Source organism: Coturnix japonica, chromosome 5 (genome assembly GCF_054131305.1).
Source record: "Coturnix japonica strain WE chromosome 5, WE-NBRP24, whole genome shotgun sequence".
In the NCBI taxonomy this organism is placed as follows: Eukaryota; Metazoa; Chordata; class Aves; order Galliformes; family Phasianidae; genus Coturnix; species Coturnix japonica.
The window spans coordinates 9,355,611-9,380,169 of record NC_140667.1 but is presented as its reverse complement, the minus strand read 5'-3'; the positions used below and the strand labels follow the sequence as shown (position 1 = coordinate 9,380,169).

Below are 24,559 nucleotides of genomic sequence, written 5' to 3'. Positions count from 1 at the left end.
TATCCAAGCTAGATGCCTGTGGGGGAGCATGAGAGGAGGACAGCTGGAGATGGCAGTAGCATCACTGAATTTCAAAGTCTGTTTTTGCTGCTCTGGTTTTGAACTTGTGAACAGACCAAAGTCCTAAATCCCAAGGTGGGCCTGTCTCAATAGCACTTCTCACAGCAGATGTCCAGGAGGCTTACTAAATACGTGAAGGGCTACTCCACATGCTAAGGTAGATACTATGGACATTCCTGTGATGCTCACACAGGCTCTGATGTTCCCTTGACTTTGAAAATAACTCTTGCTACCTCACCTGCAGTCCCACATTCTTCATCTTTTAAGTGCCCAGGTAACAAACCAAATGAAAATGAACTGAGACCCAAATATAATGGAGATTCAAAACAAAAAATTAAGGGGCAATTGTATTTTCTCTGGTTCAAGTTTTTAATGCCAAATGGATTAATTGGGAGATTAATCCAAGACACTAAACACTGATACAACTCAATTACGCATGGTATAATAGGATGCCATTCAGTTCCTTGGCTATTTTGTTCCCTCCCCATGGGGTAGTCCTGTCTGTTTAGATCATAGGTTCCTAGCTTGCTATTGCTAGTATCTATCACAATAGCAGTCTTTTCACAGCTGGCCCCTTGGCAACCCAGCAAGATTATATTTACTATCAGTATCGTTCATTGGGAATTTTTCCATTAACTTTAACTGGAATTAGACAAGGCTCATAAATACTTTGAAATATATTACTCATAATATAATGCTGAGGCAGAGATGTGAGTCGGTATATTTTTTCATGGAATGTCAAAAGTCAGAAGCAGGTTCAATCCTAGACATTGTTCCAGTCTCTAACTTCCGACATCCTGCAAAGCAATGTGCTTTGTATGTTCTTAGCTTGATATGACAAAAGCTGAAAGTAAAACCAAATACGTTTCTGTGGCTTTGATAGCAAAACATTCTCTAAGATGGAACAAAACCCAGTATGCACAGGGTATGACTGCATGTGAGAAACGAGTATGGTTTTATGTCAGAAGTTTCAGTGCAATTGCAAGGGAAATGTATACTAAATAACAGTGTTTAATCACCATTAACACTGTGATTTATCAAGTATGCACTTATATTTGTATACATCAGCAAGGCTGTGTCCCCCAAACACTTGATCTCAATCACTCAAATCAATGGATTTTAGTAAATTGTCATTCCAATTATGGTTCACATTAGTAGTCTCAAGACCAGTCATCACAAAGAGTCAGTATCTGACTGAAATATTTGCATTAGTATACTTCTTGTTGAAACATGAATTTTCTCAACATGAGATTTTTGTGCAGTATTACTTATATAAATATATATATTATTTTTTTGTTTGTTTGTTACAGATTTTAACTCAATATTTTTATGCAGGTGTTTTTCAAGATAATTTGGAACAAATTTTATCTGTTTATATTCCTTTTCAATACCAAAACTGAGAATTGTAAGCACTGCTGAAATGATTTCAAAAGCAGTTTAGGCGCAAGTTTCAATTAAACACTGAGTGAAATCTTGCAAAATCAGGTTCACAATCAAGCTGAGAGTAATCAATGCAGGATGAGTACAATAATTACTATTTCACTTCTTGCAATATTATTTGCCTAAGAATCGAAAAGGACATCCCATATTGTTTTCACAGTAGTAAGTGTGAGAAAAAATATGAGAGAAAATAAATCTTTACCGTTATCACTTGAATACTGGGAAAACAAAATTTGCAGTACTCCAGGCCCAGCAAAGAACTTGTCTGCCAGCAAAACTCTTGGGGAAATAACCTGTGGTAATGTCAGTTCACTGCAATATGATCTCTGGGTGAAGGAGCGTACTGGGCTACAATTCAGATGCTAAGAAACTTAGAAAATGGAAAACAAAAGGACCGTTTTATCTTCCAAAGTCAGTATACTGATAACCCAGCTCTTCAGATTAATAGCAGATTGCTCCATAAACAGGACTATTCCACTAAAAAAAAAAAAAAAGTGTACAAAATGCTATTCAGTATGTGGAAATAGATCAGAATATAATCTAAATCTAAGTAAATCAATTCTGCAGTATCACTATTGGATCACGACCATTAAGCATTTTCAGACGTTTTGTCTGTATATAACCTGTAAAACCTTCTTTTGATATTCTTCAGGAGATGAAAGGCTAAGATAATATTAAAACAAGATTTCTTAGTGTATCTAAAGATGAAAGAACACTCCCGGAGTGTTCACCAAATAGGTACTCACCATGAGCTAGGAAATTGGTGGTTCAAATGTCATGGGGAAATAGTATGTCAGTGCAAATTCTTTAGTGATCAATAAAGTATTCTGCATTCAAGCTTCACAAAAAGGTTTCTGAGAACCTCCTCGGACTCCCCTAGGGACAATCCTTTGACGTATTCATTGACACCTACTGGGGTAGTTGTCTTTCTGGTTTTGCAATAAGACAGCAATTTGCCACCTCATTATCAGTGTGATTGATGAGAACACCATCTGAAAATCTGTCACGTGATGATTGTTGGTTTGACTCCTCTAGATTGATCTCCTTAAAGACATACACTCATGTGCATGACAAAATGTTTTCTGGGGAAAGATGTCAATGACAGGTTTTTTGAAAGAAACTGCAGTTTCTGCAAAAGCAATTGACTCTCCCCTCCCTCCTCCCCATCCCTCCAACTCACCCTTTTTTCTCTCTCTTTGATATTTGTGCTTAAAAAGTAGAACATTAGACAGCTTTTGCTTTTAATGGCATTCCAGAATTGGCTTGCTCTACCGGCAAATGTGGTGACTTTGACACTAAAACATGTTAGGTGTCCACAGATCTCTGAACGAAAAGTTCTTGGTAAGTTAGAAATGTAATCAGTGCACAAATGCCAACCTTTACTAAGAGCTCACTGAACACTACATCCCACAGTGCTTTCAAAACTTGCTTTATTTCTCCCTCTCTAGCCACTTGTTGCATTTCCATCCTCTTTCTGTTATGCTTTTTACAGCTCTTCTTTGTATAAAAGTTAAGTATCCCATAATTTGAATTGTTCCCTCTTTCCTTCCTGTTGTTAGCCCTGCTTTGCAGGTGCTGTCAGTTCAGTTATGGGAAGGTGAATTTGCAGCATGGTGGGAAGTCAAGGAAGATTTCCCTTCACTAGCCCAGCGGGAGCACACAGAAAATTCCTCGTCACTGTGTCTCCCTGGCTGCAGTGGAAGTGTGGTTGGACACAAATCACTGCCCAGTGCAGCAGTGCCATCCTCATCTGCCACATGCAGCCATGAGCTCTGTGGATCCATGATGCATCCTGGCAAGTGACACAGCTTTGAAATCACAGCTCCAAAACAAGAGATTGCCCCTGTCTTGCCCATCTCTACTCCTGTTCACCAGGGCTAGACATCCACATCTTTCCCTTACTGGTGCTTCTCAGCTTTTTACACTTATCCATCTCTACATAGTCCTGATTTAAGACAGTATTTCTAGTGATAACATCAAGATATGAATCAACAGGCCATCTTTGTGCTTCAGGAATGTGCTAGAGTTCATACTGAAAATCAAACAACTTGAACCAAAGTCTTTTGATGTCAAGGCTAGCTCTTGGCCATCACTCTCACTGGCTCCTATTAAAGGCAGGGTGGCTGCCCACAATTTAGAGACACCTGAGCAGTACATCCCTCTCCTCTCTAGTTGCTAGCTTGAAGGCAAAGTGGATGGAAGAGGGCCCACACTGTGCTCTGCTCTCCAACCAGGTAATGCAGTTATAGCAACTGGGGTTTAGATCCTGCTTGGAGCCAAAGGTGATCCTACACAGCTTGCCAGTGTTCACTAGCTCCCTAGCTGGTCTCATTTAGCGCTAGGCTGAGACATTAGACACAGGAAGAACCTGCTTTCCAAATCTAGATTTGCACGTTCTGGAGGTTTTTTGTTGTTGTTGTTGTTTTGTTTTTTAAGTTTTCCAAGGAGTATGAATTCCATTATCACTACTTCATTTTTCTTAGTTTCTATATATTTATGTCCAAATAAGACTTGAATCATATTCTTTTCTCTCCATCCATCAAATTTCCTTTATTTTCTCTTATTTCATTGTTATCATATGTTATCACGTTATCATTAAATCATATAATTGTAGATTAATAATTCAAATTGGAAAAAAACACTAAAGATCATCCAATCCAACAGTCAACAAATCATCACCATGTCCACTGAACCATGTCCCTAAGACATATAATTGTCATCTGAGAATTGAGATTAAATACAGATTGAATGCAGCTGTTAGACTAAAGGCTAACTCCTATGACTCAGAACAACATCATAAAATACAAAATCTAGTAGATACATTCCTTTTTGAGTTCTACAGAATATCCCATTAGACTGAAATTGTTATACAGTAAAAGAATACTATAGTCTTTCATCACTATCTGTTTAGCTATATACATTTTATATTGACTACTGTTTGGGAAAGAAATCTCAATCTGTAAGATATTCAGGGACCTGATACCTAATGAATGGTAGATGAACTCTGATCCACTTCACTGAAATGACTGGTGCACAAACACATCTAATTCTTTATATAAAGACTCAAAGATTGTACTAAAGCTCTTTAACATGCTTTCTCACTAAATAAAAGTTTATTCAAACATAAGTGGAATGAAACAACTCTGTGTAATAGAACTCAACAACATTGCCTGGTAGTGCGGAGTTGGGAGGGGGCTGTTCTACCCACTGACTATGCAGTGGGGATTTAAGTAAGCAAACTGCGGTGGGGATTTGGAATTTCATTAAAGTCTGAGAGATGACATCTTAGATGCATATAGGTTGGAAAGTTGGAGAAGACCCCCAGCTGATGCATGTTGTTGCAATCACACTGATTTTCAGTGGCTAAGACTGTTCACCCACGGTAGTGATGCAGTCCTGTGCCCCGTGCTAAGGCTGACTGCGGGTAACCTGAGCACTTGGTGCCAGTACCCAGGTGCTGTTCTCTTAGGGGGCTGCACAAAAGGCAGGGCCCACCCTCACCACAGTACGTGGTGCTGGGGGCAGCTGCCAGGGCAGGGAGGAAGGGAGAAAAGAGAGGCTGGAAAGGGGGGGACCCTCACACAATGTAGAGTGACTTCAGGCAATTAAAAGGAAAACGGATGAAATTTCTGGCTGAATGCCAGAGTACTCTTTTTTTCCCCCTTCTTCGCTGCCATTAGTCCATGAAAATGGGAAGGTATGTGAGGAATTCCCCACTTTATATTCCAGCTCCCATCTATTGTATTTTAGCTATGCCAGAGCAACACTGTTATTCACTCAGGCAGCCTGGGAAGAGTCAGGCATCTTGTCCAACAAGACTGATGACAGGGCTGAGGCTGACTGAGCTGTGGCAGAGCTTAGCAATGCAAGCTGAAAGAATCTGCTGATCAGATAGGGAAACAAGAGCGCTGACTTCTGCAGCAAACCACCTTTGGGGGAGATGTCTTTTGTTGCCTCTGTTTGATCTATAGCGAAATAAATAGCCTTTGCTTAATCATTCTGCTTTCAGCAGTGGGAGGTCAGTGATAGCAAATCGATATTGTTTTGTGCTAGAAGGCAGTAAGGTTTATCCTACTTTTACTATATGCTTGGAGTCTTATAAAACCTGTTCTTCATTTTTTTGTTGTACAACCAAACGTTCTCCATATTGAAGCTAGTGGCAAAATTCCTACAGATGATAATAGAGTCTGAAATCCAGCTACAGAGAAACTCCTAATCATCTCCAAGGTAGCATACAGCAGTTAACCACGTCTTCACAGAATCATAAATGTTGGGAAAGACCTCTGAGATCACCTAGCCCAGTTGTCACTCCATTACCACTATGCCCACAAAACCATTTTCCTTAGTGCCACATCTGAAGAATGTCTTGCAACACTTCCGTGAAGTAGACTAGCATTACTGACACATATCTGCCAAAAATCGCAGCTCCACCAAGTTAGGGGGGGGAAAAATGAGAATCCTAATCAAAACAGAGGCCCTAAATGTGCTCTTCGCAGATGTCCATCAGTCCTGTATCTGCACAGGACAGAGGCACAGTCCTGCTGCTGTGATGGTCTCACAAAGACACCAGCATCAGCTGCCTTCATCCCTGCAGCACAGCACTCTTACGTTTGGCAGGGCTACAGCTACCATGCCCACCACTACAGCTCAGGTAGCTGCTCTGATCCTAGCTCCAGCAGTAGGCCATAAAGAGTTCAAAACACCTTAATGTATAAAAGACAGGCTTTTAAACACATAGAACTACTTATCAAGTGCAAATTGTGTTTTTAAGGACTTTTGTAGTAATGTGAATACTGATAAAAAGCCATCCTTTAAGAAAAATACTGAATATCTGTGACTTCTGTGTATCAAGAGGAAATGTAAAACACTCCTGATTTCAATATTACTTCACTAAATTTGTGTTTGAATAAGCACCCAAATCTCGATAATTTAAATTCTGTCCTTGGAAAATGAGGTTTGGTAAAAACATCCCAGAATTTTAACAAATATTTTTGAGAATCTTATGATTCAAATTGATACAGAACCTGGCATCATTACAGACACTGGCTTTTTGGCTTTTTTTGTTCCCCCCCCTCTTTTTAAATAGCATTTTTGCTCATTACTGTAGTTAACATCTCAGGAAAAACACACTGACTGAAGTATAAATTTCCACCATAAAAATAGAGTGCCTAAAATTACACTGTCTGAAATTGAAAACATGATGCCCAAAATTATCTTTCCCCATTTGTTCCAAAAAATTCAAAAAAGCATTATTTCTTTTTGCTTTGTCTATAGAAACTTCAGATTGTGAAATTTTATTTCCCCCCTCTATTCTCCTAGAATTCTCATTTCTACAGTTTCCTGACCATCTTTGCTAAAATAATATCAGTTCTCTCCTTCTTAGTGCATTCAAATATAAATGTGTGCAAATTCTATTCAGAATTTTGTAGTGGTTCTGTTAAAACTAAAATACTTTTCTATCCGAAAGTACAAAGAGGACGCACATATCCTGTATTCCAGGGGATTTCTTAGTTGTCATATGAATACCTTCACATAGGTTCTCATGCAGCTTGGCATAATGATATAGGGCTTCTTGAGCAGGTCCATGATTTAATGATTAACAGCTGCAGCGGAAGGGATTTCTGGCCTAGTTTTGGTGGCATGCATTCAGAGAGACACTCCAAACTTGTTTTATATCACATTACATAGCAACAGAATACAAAAAACCCAAGTACTTCTCTTTCTGAATGTGGACAGTTGAAAGGCAATAAGAATTAGAACCAATAACAAGGAAATAACAACTAACAAGGAATGACAACACTGTACACAGTGATGATGTTTTTAAATCATGCAACAAACTCTATTCAAGGTGCATAAATGATTTATCTTGTTAATGTAATTGAGCACAGACTTTCCACTTCTCCAGTTCCCTTTCATGAAGGGATCCTTGCTCAGAGAATGTTTATCCGTTTCATTTGTCTGTGTCTGCAGACCAGGAAATTCACAACTCATGCTGTTACTTCAAATAGCAGTCCCTCTAAAAGCCTTATAGTGGAGCTACCCAGGGCCAAATTCCCCTTAGCTTAATTTGATGCAAGATTGAAATACTCCACGTTTGCCAGTAGACACATAGATTGTACTGATATACCAGAAAGGACCATCTGAAGTAGCAGGCTTGGTTTTCAAAAGCATGAAGGAAGAGATATCAGAATGGAGACCCTGGTGCCCAGAGGCTTGGTGTACATGCTTACAGACAAATAGCTGCTTCATAAAGTGTTATCTCTAGATGGAGGTAGCACCAAATGGGACACGCATTCAACATGACCAAGGGTTAGGTCCTGCTCTTTGATTACAACAACCTCGCGCAATGCTACAGACCTGGGACAGAACAACCAGAAAGCTGTGTGGAGGAAAAGGATATGGAGGTGTTGGTCAGTGCTCAGCTGAACAAAAGCCAGCACTACAAGAAAGACACTGAGGCCCTGGAATATGTACACAGAAAGGCAACAAAAGCTGTGAAGGGTCTGGAGCACAAGTCTCATGGGGAACAGCTGGGATTGCTCAGTCTGGAGAAGAGGAGGTTCAGGGGACACCATATAGCTCTGACCTGAAAGGAGATTGTGGCAAGGTGGGGGCTGGCTACTTCTCACTGGTAGCTAACAATAGGATTAAAGGGAATGGCCTCAAGTTGCACCAGGGGAGATTCTGACCAGATATTAGAGATTCTTCTCAGAAAGAGTGGTGAAGCATTAGAACAGGCTACCTAAGGAACTGGTGGAGTCACTGTACCCGGAAACATTTAAAGTTTCATTTATTAGTCTTCTATTGAAATATCCCCTTCCTTGGTAAAACAAACAAACAAACCCAACAAAAAATAAACCACACTTAGCCAGACCTAATATCTGTGTACAATCTAATCTATTTATATATGCTATCATTTTCCTGTACTCTTGGACTTTGATGTGTTAATTAGTAGGTAGCTGGGAGTTGTCCAGCATTTGCCTATCAGCTGGACTAATTCTTGAGAAGTTCTTATTGAAAAAAAATTATTGTTTCCTTATTTTATGTGAAAAAGAAAGAAATAAATAAAAATAGATGTTTACCAGTGACTGACTATTCAACTCACGATGCCATAAAAATTCTATCCATGATCAAAAAAAGATAATCCTGAATTTGAATAACTAAACATGGAAAGAGAATAAGATAAAGAAGAATAATAGGAAGAATTTGGAGGCATTAACTTCTAAAATCTAAGCCAGTAGATTCCTTACAATTCAAAAACCAAAGTAAGCAGTGTGCAATCTAATTTCTAATATAATACTTATATTTGTGGAGAAGATTTAAGCAAAGATTTACAGAGAGCACATCCTGTTTTCCCCAAGTTTCACAGTCATTTGAGGGAGATGTAGTATGTCCTTCTATTTATCTTCTTATGCATCAACAGTACAGAATCATAGAATAATTTGGAAAGGAAGACCACTTTAGAGATCGCACAATCCAACCCCTGCTTGAGTCAGGTCCAGCTAGAGCAAGTTGCTAAGATTCTGTAAAGTTTTGACTATCTCCAAGAGTAGAGATTTCAAGACATTTCTAGGCAATCTAGACCAATATTTGGCCACCCTGATAGTATGAAAGAATTTCTCTTAAATACAAGAGACTCAGGATTAAATGGTCAGATGATCTGAAGTGCTAAGAATGAATTCTACAACATAGTCTCCAAAGTCATCTACCACAAGGGAAGACAAAAAGTATTCTTGCTGACAGAATCACAGAATGTCAGGAATTGGAAGGGACCTCGATAGATTGTCCAGTCCAATCCCCCTGCCAGAGCAGGAACACGTAGATTAGGTCACTAGGAACACACCCAGGTATGTTTTGAATGTCTCTAGAAAAGGAGACCTCACAGCTTCTCTGGGCAGCCTGTTCCATTTTGTTACCCTCACCATGAAGTTTTTTCTCAAATTTATGTGGAACCTCCTGTGTTTGAGTTTATACCCATTGCCCCTTGTACTATCATCCTATTCTAATTCCTATTCTAATTCATTTAGTAGCTGTTTATGACAATACAAATGTAAATCACCTTAAATACACTGTCTGATACAACCAGCACTTTCACTAAGCAAGGAAAGTAGTGTCTTTTCCTCTTTTCATTTTTCTCCTCTCCTGCTCTACTCTCTCTCTTTATTTATTTTAAACAATAAAGAGACAGCACAGAGTCTTTAGGCTTGGACGTACACACTCAAGTTCATGCCTGCAGTTTTTGGAAAAGCTTGCAGAATTTCTCTGTGTGAGTAAAGAGATGAAAGCGGAACTCTAAGGCAAAGATAGAACTCATCTTAAAAGTGAAGATCATTAGAAGATGTTGGGAGAAAAGAGTGAGAAAGAGTCTCCTGCCTTTTGCCTCACAATCAAGAAAAGCACTGTGATCTTGGATTTAAATGGGATGAAGAGACTCACTATACCAAATGCTGATATTGGGCACTGGCCCAACAAACTCTTGACATTCTTTCTGACATTCCCCAAATAGACTTTGCCTAATTATAATGTTGCTTAAGTTCATTTTTAGTGTTAAATGTTTTTTGAATGCTACTCATTCTGGAACAAAATCCTAAGCATTTAAACCATAATTTTAAGCCATTATATTAGAGTTAATAACAAACCTGAACTATTAAGAGACTTTTTGGCATATCACTTTACGCAAACCGATGGCAACAACAGCACAGCAGCACATGTTCATTTTCAGATGAAACTCACAATCAATTTCAAGAGTGCCTAAAGGTTCAACTGTACAAGATGCTGAAAGCCTTGATTTTTCCACTCATTTCAGTCTCAAATATACTGAAAGAAAATGCAACCATCAGCATCACGTTTGAGCTAAGCTAATCCAGGATGCGGGGCTACTAAAAGCAGAGATGATTTGGCAGTGTGCACTTACTGTGTGCATATAGCTACTGTTTTTCATAGTGACAGTTTGTCAGGGCAGCACTGATACATCTTCAGTGCTGATGTAACTCAAACAAATACAGCCTATAGAAGAACCAACTACTTCTAATTCAGGCAAGTACATCTGGTTCCACCTATTAAAATTTGCCTGTATGTCATACTTCATATGAATTAGATCCATTTTTTGTGGAGCTAAATGCCATATTAATCTGAAATGTATCAGTTCATTGAGTATGAACAGTATACAATAGGTCATTGTCAAGGAAGATGTCCAGTAACAGTCTCACTGAGTGTTAGTGGAATATGCACATGCATACATGTATGCACACACCTATATTTTTATAAATGCCTATTTTCACTTGTACCCATGCACAATTACATTACATGTCACAGGGAATACTGTTTCTGAAAGCTGTGTCGTAGTGGATCACATAAACATAGATGCAGAAGTGAAGGAAGGAGCCCTATGTAACATGTGGAAGTTATGGAATAAATGTTTTGCTTCTCAGCCACACAAAGTCTTCCTGATTTGAGTATATGCAACCTCATATATGTGCATACATTATATGAGGATAACTTCTATGTATTTTATTCTGAACCTCTAATCCACTTAGCAGTGGTATTGTATAACAGTTCCTTCAGCAACAGGCATCAAATTATGAATTACATATTATTTTCCTATTGGTTATCTTAACTTATCAAAAGTTTTACAGAAAGTATAGTAAATAAAGGACAAATCCACATCAAAGACATGTCTAGGCTGCTTTCTTAAAGGCAATTTACAAAATAAGAAAAGATTATGGAGCAGTTGAGGATTAGGGGTTATCAAGTCTACCTTCAAGTGTCAGGTTAAAAACTTTGGTTTTGTTGTTCAAGTACATTAGTGGATGCCTCATTTGATAAAACTATTTATCTTAAAAAAAAAAAAAAAAAAAGTAACATTATTTATGAAAACAAAAATGTTTGCCCTCAATTTCCCCATGATGTAAATTTGCCCCAAATTTACATCAGCCTGAAAGTTTCAGTAAAGCAAAAGGCATTTGCAAAGGATTAGAACTGTACCAATAGGCATAAAACCAGCAGGTGCAGATCACTCTTCACAGACACCAGTCACTTCAACGTTATCTTCAAGAAATTAGACCTAGGATGCTTGGATCTGGACTACCAAATCTTCACTTCTCTGTTTCCTTTTTGATAGGACTATTTTACAGTGATGTATAGTGACAATAATGCAAAGGTGGTACAAGAAAGGTGGTAATAAGTACCCAAAATGTGATTTAAAGGAAAAACTCACCTGATAGAGGCCTTCAGTCTGCTGAAAAACACTGAAGCAATCTCCAACAAGGAACAGTCTCAAAGAGATGCTGCTTTAGTGGAGGTCAGCCCTTAAATGAGGTCTAGAGGAAGTGGAGTCAGGCTGTACCCCTTCTGAATTACCCTCACCTGTGCTCCCACAGCTGACCTGAAACTTGCCTCAGCTGATTAATCAGAGGTTCAGGCTGAGATTACCAATTTCCCATACAACTATAGAGATTGGATCTAGGCTAGCCTTTGAGAACAGACTTTCTCTTATGATGTAACTGCCAATTAACCTGACTTATCTTTGGACCTCAACTATCCGGGAGTGAAAGACACAGTCATGGATGCCATGAGGTCTTCTCTCAATTTATTACTGTGTCATACTCCTTATACATCATCCTAACTCCCACGCAGATGCATACACCTTCTATGCAAACCCAATGCACTCAAGAGGACCTATACAAACTTACTTAAACCCCCTGCTTACTAACTCCCTAACCTACAGGCTATAACTCAGTTGTTACAGAACATATAGGCATTCATTAAGAAATACAATTATAAGGAAATACATTTCTAAAATTCTACTAAATACTTTCTCCAGGTGGAAATATGCTCACTTTTACATGATGTAGTCTGAAGTTGTGAGTAGTTCATATTTATTTATTACAAGTCATGCAGAACTGTTATATATGTTTACGCAATTCTATTTTCACTTTTGGGAATGTTATGCATTTTATCCTGCAGTTTTGGCAGGATCTCTATACACTGGATACTGAAAACCTCAGGATAAAGTCTGATTCAATGTGAGACATTCTTGAACAGGATGCCGAGGTATTATATGAACTCATGACATGTTGTAAATTTCAAAAAGGAACTTCTTGTCCCCGGACTGTAAGAGCTAATTGACTGGTTGGGTCATAAAGTTACGCATAGAATGGAATATTTGCTGGATATCATCATAGCCTCATAAAATGTTCTTCTAAACATTATCACCGGTTGTGTTTTACTAGCTGCCTCTGTGCTTTGAAGTTCTTGCAGCCTTATCAGTTGCTTCTCATACCTAACCATACTGATCATCAGCATAGTTAGAAAGTTACTTCTGAAAATGTATAACTGTCTCCAGGTTAAATGACACATGATTTGCCTATCACCTTTAGCTGATAGGTTTTATTTCTATCCAGCAATAGTTAACAGACTGTCTTGGCGTACTTTCAGAGCTACAGAGCTCAACTGCTCTTACTCTTCCCACATTTCTTTCTTTAGACTTATTAGACTAACAGTTGTGCACACCAAAAATCTGCAAATGTTAATGTTTAATCTGAAACATCAACTACCATCTTGTCTATCTTTTTACCTTCAGGAAAAGTATGTTAGTTCTGTCAACTGATTCCTAACCCAGCACCATACAATTATTGTTTCTCCCCATCCCTCTTCTTCAGGCTGGAATGGATAGGAATTTATCCTGTGAGTTCTAAACAATGCCGAATTAGAAGAGCTTAAATCTAGGCTACTGCATTCAAAATGCTTTTTCTTTCTTTCTTTCTCTGTTCTGTCCTTTGTTTAGCCTTTTGATTTATTAATGGAGGCTTCTTTTTGATCTGGCTGTACCTTGTCAGTTCTTCATGTCCCACCCATAGACTTTTTATTTCTTTTTCATCTAGTGATACTGGCAAAGAATTTAAAAAAAAAAAAAAAAAAAAAGAGGGAGGGATTTGAGATTGTCATATAAAACCTGTGTTACTCAGTTTTCAATATCTCATTGAACTTCTCACAGCTTTGATATTTTAAGTAGGTATCACAACAAAGGGAAAAGAAGTGACTGAAAAGGTAATGCAGTGTATTAGACCTGTTAATGGCCCTGAAAGTCCCAAGAAAACTTGCTGAAAGAAGGATCCTTTCCCATGTGTACTATTTAATTTCTCTGAGAGGGTTTCCAGATGAATTAAAACCCTAAAGAGCACATTTAAGAAAGGCAGCTACTAGCTGCACGGTGACATTCACTTTTCTTTTAAAAATCCTTTTTTAAAAGTCCATAGTAGGGACATTCTGGGGGATCTGTTTCTTCATTTGTTCTCCTGCTAACACATCAGAAAACATAGAAAACCAGCATATAGTCCCAATTTTTCCCTGCAACAGCCGAGCAAAAGACAAATGAGTGATGAGGATAATTTACTAAATAATTCCTCACAGTCGCTGCAAGTAATGACCCTCTTCCAACACTTGAAATGATTAAGTGTGGTATATAAAGCAGATTAAAAATCTGTTTGGGAGAATTTAGCTGTGCAACATATGGGAGTCTAAAAAAGCAGAGAGTGATCTGGCTTTTACATTGTCGTTTGGGGTCATGAGAGACCCCAAGTCCGATCTACCTTCTGCCATATGTTTCTTTTATGATAAAATAGACAAGTCAATTAGCTTCTTGATTCCCCATCCATAACCCAGCTGGTATTCTTCTGGACTCCAGTGAAAAAAAGCAAGGAGGTCCCAAGAGTTACAGATGCAAAACCTTCCCCTGACCATGCTGTGCTTAGAGAGACGACATTAATCCTACATCCCTGCTCTGCCCTGCTCCAGGAGGAACTCTTTTCTCACAGTATCATCCTGCACAAGTCTCGTCTGCTTGGGCTGGAGTGTTCTGTTCAGCTGGATGGCTCTGCTGTGCCCCAGCTTCGCTGCTCCTAAGCAGAGCTAGGCTCATCTGGGCCAGTAGCAAGCATCACACCACAGGCTATATCCCATAATATCGTGATATGAGTGAGGGTATCTTTTTCTGATATATGAATGGTGCAGGTGATCTAAGGACATAGGAAGGATTAGACTTAATGAAAATGCTGATATGGTGATGCAAATACTGTAAACCTCAATGCAAGTGCTTTATTTAAACCATGAGTGCAAAAGTTAACTCCAAGTTACCTTCGCATATTTGTTTCTTTGACTGGTTCTCTTCTACATGTAATTCTACATACTACAAAGGCTACCCCAGAAGTAATGCCTACTATGATATTATGTTGACCCACCACATCAGAGGCAGATGGTGGTGGTATGGCAGCAGAGGTTTAACCTACTCACCAATACTCCATTCCATTTTGTTGCCATGTGACAGATGGCAGGAGAGGAGTAGAATATTTTTCCATTGTGCCATCTTTGGGCTCTAGCAATAGGCACAACACACAGAAACCTCAAACATTTTGATTGCTCTGGGATTGATGGAAAAGGATGTCTAAGGAACGAGCCACTTTCTTACAGGATCACACTGTGAACTGTTACAGTCCATACTGTCCTGGTACTTGCACAGCTAAAACAAATACAGACTTATCTCACTCCATCCCTACTTACTTGAATGGACAATGAAAATAGTTCCATTATTCTCCATTTCTGATCAATATTTTTTAATTTCTGGTCCCCTATTCAAGAACTGGATTGCATTGGAGGGGAGTTTCTACATCACGTTTCTAAAATCAGCAGCTATTGATTCAATAATGGAAGGTAAACCTTTCTATTTAAATTAGGTTTACAGGATTCTAATTCCTACAAAGGAAAAATCTGTGGCATTGTGCCTTCCAACAGATAAATAACAACAGACAAACTCACTTCCAAAATGAAATTCCAATGCACTCAGTCTAGATAGATTTAGTTATTCATCCACAAACAAATACAGAAAGCTTGATCCAGGATACAATTATTCATCTAAATAATTTGATCCACTTAACACTCCACTGAACTTGAGAGTTTTGTAACTAAGCCTTAAAGTGTAGTAACCACACCATAAAAATAGAAGGTGCATTCTGCCAAAGTAAGACATGGACTGGATCATTGCAGAAGTGGGAGGACAATACTCCTCAGCCTTGAACTGTGCCTTGGCTTTCCACACAGTGGCCAGCTTGCATCTCCCCTTGTGTGCTTGGCTTTTGAAATTAGATGTGTTTCAACAATTGCTTAAAGTATGTTATTCCACAGTCGCTCACGTTAAAGATCCTTCCAATCTGACCTATGCATTGGCATGATTCAATTAGAGACAACCCCTGTCTTAACTTTTGAGGCTGCTTTTTTCCTTGTGACCAGGCTACAGAATGGGACATAATAGAGGGCTTCCAGCAGTAACTGGAAAGGTGAGCCCTGCAAAGCCTGAGCCCTGTGTGTGAGCACCTGGTCACAGTAGGGTTGACAAACAGCTCTACCACTATTCATCCGTGAAAGCGGCCTGGTAGAACACAATGCCCTGAAAAATAACCGCAACAAAACCTCCACAATAAGGCAACTTCATTTCCGTCTGCCCATCAGTTACAGCTGGAGACAGATAAAAGCTAGCAGTGGATTTGTCAGGTAGTGCCACAAAGAGGAACTGACTCTTCTGTTTGACAGTGGCGATGACCAGAATCAGGTGTAAATTTGCCCAGTATTTTTCTAAATGACCTTTTTGAAAATACCAAGATGATATCATATCATCAGATCTTTAAAATTCACAGTTTACTATTGCACATTACACAAACCTGTGGTTTGATATTTCTACAGGATACTTTTCCTAATGTATAATTAGATGTTAATGAGTCTCATTTGCTACCTACAGGGGGGACTATCAGCATCTTTAAATTTTGGGACATAGTAAGTGAGTGTTACTGCAGATGTAGTTTAAGATTTATAACCTGAAACATAATCCAGATAAAAGAAATGAGTTATGAAGCTTTATTATTTATCTTTGAGTTTTAACAACTAAGCTTAATCACACAAATAAACTACAAAACATAAATGAATTGCTGACATGGAGTCTAGAGAAGAAATAAAAACAATCAGGAACCACAACTGAATGTTATGCCTTGCAGTTTTGCTCATCAGTTTTCCCAGGACATCTTTACTGACAAACAAAAACTGGAGCTTCTGTACTTGGAGGCAAAGGAAAGAAAACTATTTTTTCTTTCCAAAATAATAATTTTAAAAGTCTTCCAAATATATATATATTTTTTCCCCGGGTAAAGTGTATCATTTTCCAGGAAGGAAAACTTCATTTGTGTTACATGGCAGGTGCTGGATAAAGGTCTAAGTCGAAGTTTCATCCTTCTGTCTTGAAATCCCTATCGACTCTGTAATGTATCCTCACTCCAGTTTACAGCAATAAGTAAATAATAATAATTAAAAGAAACAGTGTAACATTACTTTTACAAATGGCATTCTTATCACAAGTTTCCATTTTTTCTACAGCAGATCTTTCAATTTGTGTATATTCAATATTCTCGTTTTTAGTGAAAACTATATTTGACTTGCAAGTTTCTTATAAAGAATACTCAATAGTAGTAATTACACTTCCAAGAATGATTGACTATATATGTCAAATGGTATGTTTTCTTGTTCCTATTAGGACTTCTTTTTTTGTAACTGTTACTCCCAGGTAATACATATGGAGGTTGACTTGAAACATTGGGAGCTGGCAGTATTTGCTGACACATTAGATGATCCTGTTTTGCTCAACTGCAGGTGTGTATAGTAAGCTCCACAGAATTCAATTCAACTATGAAAGAAATATTTATGATTTTTTCTTTTTACAGACTTTAAAACTATTTCTACACTATATTTAAAACAGTCAGCGAGGGTACAGGCTTTCTTGTTGTTTCTTATTGAAGACAATCGAGGCTGTCCTAAAAACTGAATTTCAGAAACAAGTGCCTTTGCCTGTATAGTGGAGAGTCCTGTGACCATCCTAACCTGGGAATAATGGAAGAGGGCAATTGTGAATGGTTTAGCAGGTCCTCGAGGACTTCTCTCTGGTTACAGGCTGTAATGGAAGAATTGCTTTGCTGCCCCTGTTAGAGAGTTGATCTAGTCTGCTTTACACAATTGTTTATTCCCAAATAAGATATTTCAGTCCTATGGTCTTCAGAGTGCCCATTGAAAGCACTAATTAGTGATCGTTTAAAGTACTTAGGTAATGTTAACTCCACACACAAGGGATGCTCTTGAGTCTGACCCCTGCTCATTCCATTTCTTTTTGGAGCTTTGAAGACAATTGATTTTTGAAGACTGCAGCCTTGCCTTAAACTCAGGGTCTGAAAGAGTGGAGACCTAATCTTGATTCAACCATTCATGCCATCTTTAAAGACATGTTTACTCTTTCCCCTCTAGATGTCAATTAATAGATTTTAAAGTCAGTGAATTAACCCAGTGTGAAAGAGTTTAGAGCACAATTACATGGGGGTAGAAAATGCTAATTATAAATAATCAGCCTCAAAAAAAAAAAAAAAAAAAAAAAAAAAAAAGAATGAAAGAAAAAGAAACAGTGAATGAACCTTAAATAGCTGATGGGAACAGGCAAAAAAGAAAAAGGGGGGAAGGGAGAGGGGAGAGGAAAAAAAAGATCTAACTTGAAAGTATGTAGGTCGCTCTGAAAGTAATGCTTCCTATTTATTTGCATGGGAGCTACAACAGGCATGAAGAACATAATAACGATATTCGATACAGCAAATTCTCAGCTACAAAACACTCTTTTTCAATGTAGTCACCACCATAAGGTATGCATTTTCACCGGTAGTGAACAAGAGACTGCACGCTACACTCATAACAATCTGCACCAACAGAGGTGACCCACATCCACCACTAACACCATTTTGTCTGACTACTGCTGCCATCTGTTGCATGGCAACTATTTAGAACAGAACATAGGCTTGAAGGTTCAACCCCCTACTGATGTACACCAATATCTCCCTCTAATATTGCGGGCCAACATAATATCATAAAAGGCATTCCTTTTGGATTAGCTCTTGTACTATGTAGAATGGAGAAAAACACCAATCAAGGCAATGAATATGCAAGAGTACCTTGGAGCTAACTTTTGCACACAGTGGTTCAAATACAAGCACTTGCATTTAGTTTAGTACTACTGGCATCACCAAATATAACATCAGCACTTGTATTAGATATAATCTTTCTTGAGTCCTTAGATCACCTGCCCCATTCATGCACCAGGATAAAGGAGCCCACAAAATTCTTCTCCAAAGTTACCAATTTCCACTACAGACAATATTTTGTTATATATATCTATATATAAGATTTGGGATTAATCGATGAACAGCTGTTAGAATATATATATATATATATATATATATATATATATATATATATATATATATATAGCTTTATACAGCTAAGGAAGAAGTTTCAAAGATTCTGTTCACCCTTTTAAAGACTGTCCTTGAGCCAGGATATACTGAGCAACTCTTAAAAAATACTAAAAAAAAGAAAGAAAACCAGGAGGATCATGAAATGCCTCTGAAATAGACCTACAAACACAAGTGGATAGAGGTCTTACTGAAAAGGAGCACCTCATGCTTTCCGGGAATGATAAAGCCTCCTGTCTTTTAGAATACACTCCATAGGTTTTGACAGTGGTTTTAGAACTGCAGCCATGAGCATGGGACACTGTCCTACAGTTCCTCCCAGGAACAAATGTTAGCGTCAGAATGCAATTTCTGAAGTTATTTGAAATTTGGAGTTAAGAACTAAAGAGAGGTGAAAGCTTTATTTGTATGAAATAAGTGTGGCAGGAAGACAGAAAGTTTCAGTTAGAAAACGTACTTAATATATTTCCTTAGTGCAGTAAGCCTTTGTTTCTTTAATGCACACTCAATAGTAGGTTTGAATATATTATGCTGCTCCAAAAGTAATGCCTCCTATTATATTACATTGGCCCACAGCTCCAGGGGCAGATGTTTGTGGTATGAAAGTAGAGGTTGAACTTTCCCACCAATAGTCAATTACATTTTGTTGCCACATGGCAGATGGCAGCAGATGGGCAGTCTGACAGAATGGAATCTGACATGGAAGAATATACGGAACAAAGGTGTGTCATTGATTTCCTCCAGGCAGAAAAATTGGCACCCACTGACATTCATCAATGCTTGCTAAACATTTAAGGGAACCACACAGAGAGTGTGAGCACAGTGAGGCAGTAGATGGTGTTTCTCAGCAGTGGTGACAGTAGGTCACTTCCACTTGTACAGTTCTTTATGAGTACAACATACAAGCTCTTGTTCATTGTCGGTGAAAATGCACAACTGATGGTGGTGACTACACTGAAAAATAACATTTTATTTATTACTCTTTATTTATTCTATCAGTGTTACTGTGCTTTTTGTATCTGTTATAGTTTCCATGCAAATACATAGGATGCATTACTTTCAGAGCAAGCTACATGTGCATACGTACAGAGAGAAAGAGACAGATACAAATAATATATACACATACATGTATATATATTCCAGAGATTAAAATGGGAAATAAATGAACCTATGTCTGAGTCTGTGTATTGGAAGAGCTTCAGATAGCCCATTAAATACTCCCATGGTTATTTACAATAGGATTAATTTCATTCATGTTGGAGAATACCTATTATGTTTCTTTAGTTTATGCATAAGCAGCTGTCCAATTAAAAGGAATTGATCTCCTACAAAGCTTGTATTTGAACATAGCACTGCCCACTGTGCCATAACTCCTTTGTATTTGACAGCTAATATGCTGTGCAATTAGGTTAACAGAGGTTTATTGTTTCTCTTTTTGCTCTTCTGTGTTTGTTTGGGGTTTTTTGTATCCTCCTGTTTCTTAAGAAATTATCTTATCATCCTACAATAATTGAGCATTCCTTCTCAGTTCTACAGGTCAAGGAAAGGGTTAAAAATTCTCTATCTCTATCTTGATCTTTGTTGAAATGGTGTATGGGAATGAAATGGTTGCCAATTTGTTTGCAATGCATTCTGACTGTACGGGAGTTCTTTTTTTCCTGACAGGCAGGTGAGATCAAAGTGGTGCAGGACAAAAGGGGCTCAGCAGTGATTTGTCAGGGGACGAAAGGCAGTCCTGTCTGGGAAAGTGGCTGTAGCCCAGAACGAGCCTTCAGATCACTAACACACTAAAGAAATCATGGCATGAGAAAAAGTACAGCAGAAAAGGTTCAAAGGTCAGTTTTATTTGGTTTGGATTATTGGTGCCTCCTTTTAAACCAAAGAGCAAGAAGGGGAAAAAAAGAACAGGCTAATAACCTTTGTTATTGTCCAGGAAAAAACTCTTTTGTACACATTGCTTGGGGATTGTCTGTAATTAAAATGCTGTTGTTAGATCCAGGACCTGATCCTGCAAAGTTTTACTCGTGTGAGTAATTCTCCATTGCATGAATAGTTCTGTGGAGTTGCTCACGTGAATAAAGATTACCTTCCTGACAAAGGACTTGCAAGTTCAGGCATTACATTTGGTCAGGGGATGCAGGTATGTGTGTGTGCATATGTGCCTCTGTGTGACTGTGGGCATCTTTCTTTCTAAAGAAAAAATTAGAATTTACTGAATGACTTGAATAAATGCATATTTGAAAACTCAAAACTTAGATAAATGCAAAAAAAAAAAAAAAAAAGAAAGAAAAATTAGCTACAACTACTTGCATTCCACTTCCATGAGATTCATTACAGAACCGCTTCTGCAAGATACATCAGCACAACAAAACAAGACAAAGGGAAAATTCTAATTCATACACACCTGCCTGAAAAGAAAAGCCTTGGAAAAGACACCTTAGTTGCCACATCTATGAGGTATAACACACTTGATCTCTTGATCTGGGCATATTCAGACATCATGGAAAACAGACTCACCTGTTCTTTCTAGTCAGACATCTCATCTACAGGAGACAGTATTGCACTTCTCAGTTAGAAGAATATCTGAAAGAAGTCAGTGAAGTGAGGTGAGAAGAAGTGGTCAGAGTTACAGATGTATAAAATAAGTGACAAATATACTGCCAAAATAGTACTGAGAGAAATGTCCATTACAGACCCATTTGTGTCTTCCCACACGTGTGGAACTTGGCTGTGGATACTGGCGATACCAAGATTTCACATATCTGATGCTTACACGACCACTTCTGTGCAAGACCTTGCATTGAACATAAACTGTAATTGGTCACTAATATCCACAGCTAAGTATTTGGCCAATAGTGCTGCAGTTGCACCATGAAAATAATGGGAAACAAAAGTTGTCCTGGCATTTTTACTGATCACAGGCACACCCAATTTATCCCCCCAAAAAAGCCCTTTTCAATGGGAAAATATTCTGTGGGAGCTAATAATCACTAATTTAAACAGACTAATAAATAAATTAAATAAACTAATCTAAATGGACTGCAAGTAGTGAGGAGAGGATGTAGGTCTTTCCCTGTGGATTTGCAGCACCACCTGTGTCACCAGCAGTTCTTGGACCATTCCCATCTATCCAATCATGAATTACATCTACCACTTCCTTCTAAGGCACTTGAGGAATACCTTTTATTTATCATTTTTGTTAATATCTTGATAATTTGGGTCATCCCTTCAACAAGATTTTTCTGAGGACAGAAGAAGTATCAGAAGCCTGTCTCAGATTAGCAGGCACACTAAGTTAACATACTACTGAATTATTAATCTTCCCTCTTTATGTTACAGGTGAAGAATGTACCTTCAGGCCCAGCAGCTTTGACAGGCTCACCCACTTGTCAAACTGAGTTGAAACTGGAGAGACAAATAGTCTAGATCTGCCTAACACATTGTTAGATGCTCAGTCTTAGATATAGGATGTCTAGAACATGGTATTAATCATTAATAATCTAACTAATTGAGAAGGCTACAGTAATACTCTGTTTCTCTGAAGAAGAGAAAAACTGCTGTTTTCCCTCTGTTGATAACTGAATTTTCCTTCAGGGTTCCTATAAAACTAGTCCTGAGCTCTCTGCCTCTCAGCACAGCAGGAGCTGAAGGGGAGGCTGGGGCAGACCTGGCTGCTGGGATTGCAGGAGAAGCCAGAGCAGGGGGGTTTGATGGCCACACACCAAGCACCTGAGGGAGCAGTGCTGAATGCCATGGAGAAAGAGAGCTCAGTGTGGGAGCTCTTGCTGCAGTCCAGGAAATACTGCAAGCTCTACCTTGATATATCTATGTTAAAGTGCCCAGATTAAAAAAGAAAATAAAAATGTAAATTTCCCAAAGGAAGAGAGAGGGATATAGAAGTGAAAAGAGATGAACTCCTTGTTTTTGCTGCTGGATTTAGGCAGCAGGCCTTCCACTTCCACAAAATAGGAGGGGAAAATAAAAGAATGTACATGTATGCTTTCCTCAGCAGATAATATCATCTACTAAGTTCTGGATCCAGCTTGAGAGACCTGGGGAAGGAGCCTGCACTCAATGACCTCTCGAGGTCCCTTCCAGCCGCTGCAATTCTGTGATTTAAGCAGCCACATCTGGAGGCTGCTTTGCTGAGGCTCCACTAAGCCATAAGGACTGGTCCCACTTATTGCCTGACCACAGACCTACTGAGACCACTGCAGAGACAGGAGGGCAGCAAATAGTTCTTATCTCACCGCAAGCAGCCTGCGGATGCTCATAATAATGCTGGTTGTCCTCTGAGTTCCACATGCTTCCTATCTACCTAGCACAGGTGGGACAGAGGCACTGCCACCAGCACCTGGCACCCTGTGATCAGAGAAACAGCACTGACATTAGCTCTAGAGAGACACTCAGCTATTTATACTTCTACCTGGCTCTCTCAGGAGTTAGTTATGGCTCTTCCCTTAAGACAAAATAAGTTATTCCACTAAAATGTGTCTGACTTACTAATTTTAATTGGCACTCGCTTGTTCTTTTCTCTCTGTTGGCATATACATAACCTGCATAACCTTTCCTCACCTATACTCCTGCCTGCTTGATGCTCTTCCAGATCCCTTGATCTAGGTGGAACGTAATCAAGATGTGCATCATCATGAACACCATCAGACAACCAGTGACCATGGATGGGATTTCCTGAGAAAACTCAAGCCTGATGATGAAACCTCTGCTCTAAAACTAGGGAATTTTGAAAGCAGTGTTAAATAATCTTTAGTTCCGAGTCATAATTAATTCCTGGCATTAGGTTTTCTCTTCCAGAGACATATGTTCATGCACGTGGCATTTCCCTAAGGCAGCCTCTTTCGGTTTTCATCCCCAGTGCTTGTACAGCTCCATGAACAGACCTGGGTCTGACCCCTGCTCCTGTCATCTGACTTTGCAAAGTGTTGATCCAACCACAGCTTTTCAAAAGAAGGATCTTTTATCTTCAGGTAACCTAATTCCAAAAGATCTGCAGGGCTGAGTAAGATCATAACAAGCCTCCGATTGTGAAAATAACAGAGGGATAGATTCTAAAAGTAGTAAGAGATTTATCTGAATAGCAGGCCCTTCGGGCACTAAGCACAATTACAACAGGGATATGGACCAGATACTTCTCTCAGTTACACCACACTCCCCTGTAAATCTAAAGCAGTGCCTCGAAGCTGCTTTCAGAAACACATGCTGAGTTGCCAAAAAAAAAAAAAAAAAAAAAAGGAACAAAGTTTGCCCAAGAGCTCGGCCCATTAAGTGGTGAATGAGGTACCAAAGGTGTGAAGTGGATGTATAGAACTGGTCCTCAAGACATTAACAAATTACATTTCTATTATTGTTGGCTTTTTGTTTGGTTTCTACACTCCCTCTTTCCTCTTCTAGACAGCCCCACATCCTTTATTTTAGTTATTGTCATGGCTACAGTATACAGTCCTGTATGGTCCGAATATCCCCATATTGTTGGAGCCTGTCACAAATCTTTACAAGCCACGTGACAGTTGTCTAAACTGTACTATGGCACATATTTTAGTAGCGTTACATTTCTTGCACTGTTTCCTTTCTTACTTGTATTGAGAAGGCATGAGCAAAGGAGCTAAGAAAAGAGAATCAAATTGCTACTTAGTGTTTCTGCATTCGTTGTTTTGAATATTTTCATTCAATAAACCATTAAGGGATTACTTGAAAACAGGGCAAAATAATTTTTC

At 38.7% G+C, this 24,559-nt stretch overlaps 1 long non-coding RNA gene across 1 annotated transcript in view; it reads right to left on the bottom strand.

Annotated features, from left to right (window-relative positions):
- LOC107314413 (uncharacterized) overlaps positions 1 to 21,411 on the bottom strand; it is a 31,682-nt gene extending 10,271 nt beyond the window's left edge. The window contains exon 1 of the long non-coding RNA XR_004307514.2: positions 21,345 to 21,411. This is a non-coding gene — a long non-coding RNA (uncharacterized LOC107314413). The remainder of the gene's footprint in view (positions 1 to 21,344) is intronic.
- Between the last annotated feature and the right edge of the window lie 3,148 nt (positions 21,412 to 24,559).